This window comes from Chinchilla lanigera, unplaced genomic scaffold (genome assembly GCF_000276665.1).
Source record: "Chinchilla lanigera isolate Chin_1 unplaced genomic scaffold, ChiLan1.0 scaffold00028, whole genome shotgun sequence".
NCBI classification, from domain to species: domain Eukaryota; kingdom Metazoa; phylum Chordata; class Mammalia; order Rodentia; family Chinchillidae; genus Chinchilla; species Chinchilla lanigera.
In genome coordinates, this window is record NW_004955429.1 from 16335519 (window position 1) to 16341903 (window position 6385).

Consider the following 6385-nt stretch of genomic DNA (forward strand, 5'->3'; position numbering starts at 1 on the left):
GGGGCAGGGGGAACAGTTGAGAGGGGCTGGGGGACTGGGGCTCAGGGTCCAGGGTGGGGAACAGGGGCAGGGGGCACGGTTGAGCAGGGCTCGGGGGCTGGGGCTCAGGGTCTGGGATGGGGGACGGAGACAGAGGGCACTCTGGTTGCTTCCATAGGCTCAGTCTGGAGGAGGTTCTGGGTTTCCCCCAGAACGGAAGCCCTAGGATCGGGCTCTCCCCTACAGCCCAGGGGGATGGGCTGTCTAGGGCTAGGAGCCCCAGCTGGGTATAGTGGCTGGAGATGTCCCCAGCCAGAGTGGGAGCGGGTGGAGAGCCTAGGGGTCGGGGGCTCCTGGGATAAGGAAGTACATTGGGGTCTGGGGCAGCCGAGCGCTGGCTGTCCGTGTGGGGATCAAAGCTAGAGGTGCCCTTCCGAGCTACAGGAGTGGAGGCAACCAGCAGCGGATACCCCATCCAGGGAGAAGGACCAAAGGGCATCCACACACTGGGTACTGGCCGATAGATGCAGTAGTCCCACGCAGAGCCAGGGCCACGTGGGGGGCTGGGATGGTCCCAGCACTCAAGGCGGATCTGCTCTGCCGCTTCCTCCTTGGGCGCACTTGTGCCCATCTCCACGCTGCAGGGTCTTCCGAGTCCCATGACGTCCTGGGGCAGCTCCTTGGTGTCTGCGGGATGGACAGAGAGGTGGTTAGAAGGGCAGGGTGGGGACTGTGGAGAGGAAAGGGCCGAGCTTGCCGCTGCCAGGAGGGGGAGCGGGGAGGGTGTGCCATGGCTGTAGGCAGGGAGGGAAGCCAGTGGCTGCAGGAAGTGGAAGGTGTGTGGCAGCCACAAGAGGCATTTTCATGGAAGAGCAAAACAAACGTGCCTTGGGTTCTTCTCCGCCTCCTCTCTTTAGGTCACAGAGAACAAAGACACAGAAATACTGATGGCCAAGCCTTTGGAGGCCTGCTGAGGACTGAGAAAAATTAAAACCCTAAATTGGCTTTGGGAGTGGAGCTAAGGGACGGAGAGTTTGCCTAGCATGCATGTAGCCTGAGGTCCACCCCTTGGCATCACAAAACAAACAAAAAGAAACCCCAAAATCTAAATGGCTCAAATCCATACAGGGACCAGCAAAGTCTGGAATGCAAGTGGCCTGACTTGCCCTGGTGGAAAGGCATACCCAGCCTGTTCTACCACCTTCAGTCCAATACTCAAATCCCATGAGCTAGTAATTACAAAGGTAGATGAAGCCGGGCGTGGTGGTGCACACCTGTAATCCCAGCACTCAGGAGGCTAAGCCAGGAGGATTGCTTCGAGTTCAAGCCTCGCTTGGGCTACAAGTGAGTTCAAGGCCAGCCTAAACTACATAGCAAAACCCTGCCTCAAAGTTAGATGATTTTGCCCAACCATAGGCCAGTGTAAGTACTGTAAGCATGTCTAAGGTCAACTAAGGTAAGCCATGGTGCTTGGTAGCTTAGCTGTATGGAACGCACATTTGAGTTAGGACATTTCCAGCTTACGGGTTGATCAGGATGTGAGACCATTGTGAGCCCACGGTCTGGCAAGGCAGGCAGGCAGGCAGCCTGGAAGAGCTGTGCAGAGCACAGTCCATCCTGATAGAGGTTCTTCCCTACACAATCCCAGGTCTCACCCCCAGCTCTTTCTGGGATGTTTTGAATGGCCTAAGCAACAACCACATCTGGTACAAAGGAAGATGCGAGGTAAAAGGAAATCAATGGCTCAGGAGCCCAGCAGCCAGGCAAGGACTTGTGGACCAGACGAGCCCATGAGGACCCCTTGCAAGTTCAAGGCATCTTCTATGCAATGAATGTACAAAAATTTCTAGGCACTTTCAAAAAACATAAGGATTGTGAGAGAGAAGGCTATTTGTGCATGATGCCAAGATCAGAAACTCTAGACAGATGAAATTGGCTATTTAAAAATTAAACGTCTGGTGAAAAGGATAAAAATATGAAATTACCGTGTTTGAAATCAAGACAAACCACAAAATGTGGCTAGGGGGATGTTTCCAACATATGGCAGACAGGAGCTAATAATATTTCTAATATACAAAGTGCTTACCAGTCAACAGCAAGTAAGGAACTCAACAGCAAAATGGGCAAACGGAAAATATAAACAAGTCACAGAATAAATTAGTGTTGGTCACTACAGAGGCTCCTCGATTTACGACTAGAGTTACCTTCCAATAAACCCACTATAATTGAAAACTGTATCAGTTAGAAATTGAAAATGTATCAGTTACGTTTGAAGCTGGGTGTGGTGGTGCACGCCTGTAATCCCAGCACTCGGGAGGCTGAGGCAGGAGGATCGTTGCAAGTTCTAGACCAGCCTGGGCTACAAAGTGAGCTCAAGGCTAGCCTGAACTGCACAGTGAGACCCTGTCTCAAAAAGATTAAAAAAAAGAAAGAAAGAAAGTGTTTGATACATCCATTACAAATATCCTATCCTAGCTTAGTAACAGCACAGTACAGGTTGCTTTGGCTTGTGATTGCTTGCTGGCCCCACCCAATATCAAGAGGACCTTACCAGCTGAACGTAGTGGCTCCATCAGTAATTCCAGCAGTCTAGAAGGCTGAGGCAGGAAGATTGCAACTCTGAGTCTGAGTCCCACTGGCAATTTAGCAACTTAGGAAGACCCTGTCAAAATAAAAATTTAAAAAGGGCTGGAGATGTAGCTCGATCCCCAGTACAGAGAGCGTCGTGATGTCCCCCTCCCCAGAAAAACACAGTTCAGTGGATGGTTCCCATGAATGTACACTGTCTATCACAACTGGAAAAGCCAGCCCATTCTCTCTAGCTGTCAGATTCTCTCTGTAAGCTCCACACATGTGGGCAGCGTGGAGAAGACTTCGGATTTCGGTCACTTGAGACCCCCGGAGTGGGCATGGACACAATCTCTTCACCCCAGCTCCAAGGGTAGACTCTGTGAGAACTGAGATTAACGCGGACCTGGGGTAGGTGGAAGGAGGGGAGGATCTGACCCAGCTGCTGGGCTGAGCTTAGGGTTGAAGGGACAGGTCCACAGAGCTAGCTACAAAGGCACTGGTGCGCAAAGGCACGAGTGCGGGGAAGGAACTTCTCTGCCTCCTCACCACCTCTACCCAGAAAGGAAGGTAGGGTGGGACGGAGCGGGGAGCTGATTGGACAGAGGGAGGATCAAGTCGGGGAGTAGCCAACAGGGGCCCTCCTCCCAGTCCAGACGGGCGCCTCCCTGCACCTTACTTCGTTCCACCGAGAACCCCTAGCCCTGCACTTCCCAAGAAGCTGAAGTTATTTTCTTCCAGGACTTACCTACTCGGCTTTCCTAGAATGGTTCTCTCTAGCCGCGTCCCTGGAACGGTTGACGTTTGGGCAACAGCAGCTGAAATGCGCTCAGACGATGTCTGTGCTTTGCCAGGCCTCTTCGGAGTCGCGGGAAGGGTATTCCCAACCAACGCTGCGATGTGTCCTGGACACAACTGACTCCAGCCTTGCAAGGCTCCTGGCTTTTAAGAGACACTACCGGAATTCTGGGCGGGGCTTGGACTCAAGCAATCCAATGAGAGATCCCTCTGACTCTCCACCTTCTCCGCCTGCCCCGCCCAGAATCAGGGCGTGGATTGCTGAGAGGGCGGAAGTGTGAATAGGGTGTGAAAATAACTCACTGGGCGTAGTGTGACACCCCTGTAATCCCAGCATTCTGAGGCTGAAGCAGGAGGACCACTACCAGTTTGAGGCCAACCTAAACTACATAGGGAGACCCTCTCTCAAAAAAAAAAAAAAAAAAAAAAAAAAAAAATCAAAGAAAGACCTGAGGATGAGAGGGCAGGCAGTGACCTGGACCTGACTTGAACTTGGACAGATTCAGCCACACCGGAGAGGGGCCTCGGTCCTGTCCAGGACGCACGGGAGCCTGTAGGTGGTCCTCAGCCTGTGTGAAGGGTCCATCCTCGGGAGAAGCCAAGGCTCCACTCTGTGCGCTTTGAGGGGTACAGTGCTCTGTGTGCATGACTTGCACCTCCAGCTTTCCAAGGCTGGGGCGGCAGAGACCCCTGACTGTGTTCTGAGCACACCCTGGGGATTAGCTCCAGGGACCCTCACCTCACCAGTGACCCTCTGCAGCTATCAGAGGCCCAGACAATTGGGTGGCTGAAGTGATGGTGGGGGGTTGCATTCTGATGTTGATTTTTTGTTTTCATTTTGTTTTGTTTTCCAGTGAGGTTAATATAAATTCCATAAGATCACGGGAGTCCCCAAATAAACACCAAAATATTTACATATTCGCAATGCACAGCTGATTGTCCCAAGAATTCAGCAGCAATCACTTTTTAGACACCCCAGGAGATACGCTGATCCCACCGGTGTCTGAGAATTAGGACAGGATGAACAATGGACTTCGCTTCCTTGTACTCTGTTAGAAATCCTCCCTCCACCCCAGGAATTGAACGCAAGACTTTCACACTGGGTTATATCACCAACGCTGTTTTTTTAATATTTTGAGACAGAGTTTAACTAAGTTGCTCTTTGGAATTTGTGATCCTCTTGCCTCAGCCCCCCAGAGTGCTGGGATTACAGGCACATGCTGGGATTACAGGCACATGCTGGGATTACAGGCACATGCTGGGATTACAGGCACGTGCCGTCACGCCCTGCTGAATGTTTACATTTTAGAGAAACTCTTTATAGTAAAAGACACTTTGCTAAACCAGGCATAGCAACACACACACATGTAATCCCAGCACTCTATAGGCTGAGGCAGGAGGATCACCAAGAGTTCAAAACCAGCCAGGGCCAGCCCAAACTACATAGCAAGACCCTGTCTCAAAAAAAAAAAAAAAAAAAAAGAAAAAAGAAAAAGACACATTGCTAAAAATGATGGGATAAATGTGTTCAAAGATGGGGAGTATTTGAGGATTTTGAGGGGGGTCCATAGCAATGGGTCTTTTACTATAATAAACCTTTTTCTTAAGCTTTCACCATAGTTTTTGATCACCCCTCACTGATCAACTGCTTACTACTATTTCTGTCAAAATGTTGTAGAACCCAGTACCAAACCATATAGAAGATGCTCTGCACCAAGGAGTAGGAAGGCAACCAAATTTATTACGCCAGCAAGCTGATGGGGATCACTTCCAAAGTATCGGCCCTGAGCTGCCTTTGGAATTGGCTTATATAGGTTTTGTAAGCAAGCAATAAGCTTGAAAGCATGGTGAATTTCTGTTGGGTAGTGTTAGTCATTTCTCCTTGAAGTAAGTGAATAATAGTGCTGGTCATCTCTAGTTGCTAGCAAGCACAGAGCGTGTAGCTAAATGTGGTCAAACTGGGCTGGGTAGGCTATCTCTAGTCTGCAGCCGGCATAGTCAGTCCAGGCTGATTGACTTTAACTGCTGAACTATGTGGTGGGCTGCATGATCATATTTTGTCCTAATATGGTATCATATTATTAGTTGATTTTTAAGATTTCCATCACATTCCCCACTTTTTAAAAGACGATTCAACTTCTTCTGAAGGGAGTAGTTCATAAATTGGAGCGGTCCATAGCGTGATGGTCAGTGCATAGCCTCAACACACTCAGAGAAAGAAATCGGGTCAGAAGACGGACTATGGAAGGGCCGTGCGGGAGAATTACCATGAGTGTCATCAGGGATCCTAATAGGGCCCCAATCCATTCATTTGGGGAAGAACTCTAAGGAGTCCCACCAAGAGGACCCAGCTTGTACTCCTTGGGCACGCTGTTCAAGGCCTTTTTGGAGCTGTCGGGAGTTTTCTCTGATTATGCCGGACTTGTTTGCATAGTAGCAGAATTTCTCTTCTAAGAAGAGGCAAGTGCCTTCTTGGTGAGTGGTTAAGAGATCTAAGGCCCTTCTGTTTTGTAGGACAGCCATGGCTAAAGAGTCAATCTGTTCTTGGAGGGTGTCAATGGAATTTTGAACATTTTAAAAGTCTCTTATTATTTGGGCTGGGGAGGCTTGGAGTAAGTGGGCTGGCACGTGTGTAGTGGTAAGCCAAGAGGTATTTGAGGTCAGTCCTAATGCCTGATAAGATAAGGCAGTAAGGGGCACTCAGAGCCAACAGTCCTCCCCCAGAGTTGGATCATCTTGTAGGAGGACAGTATAGGTCCCATGTGCTGGATTTTAGGCAGGAGTATGAGTGCCCAGAGTTCGGCTCGTTGAGTGGACCAATTTTGGAGAAGGGACCCTGCTAGGAGCATTTCTTCAGTGGTGACAGCCGCACAGTCCACCCTACACTGTCCATTTTTAACACCCGTGAATGGGGTGTACTCAGTGTCCATTAGAGGCTCCATCTGGAGAGCAGGGCAGCTGGCAAAGAGCTCGTTGGTCAGGGCAAGGTAATCATGGTCTGACTGTCCAAACTCTGTGGGCAAATAAGTGGCTGGATGTA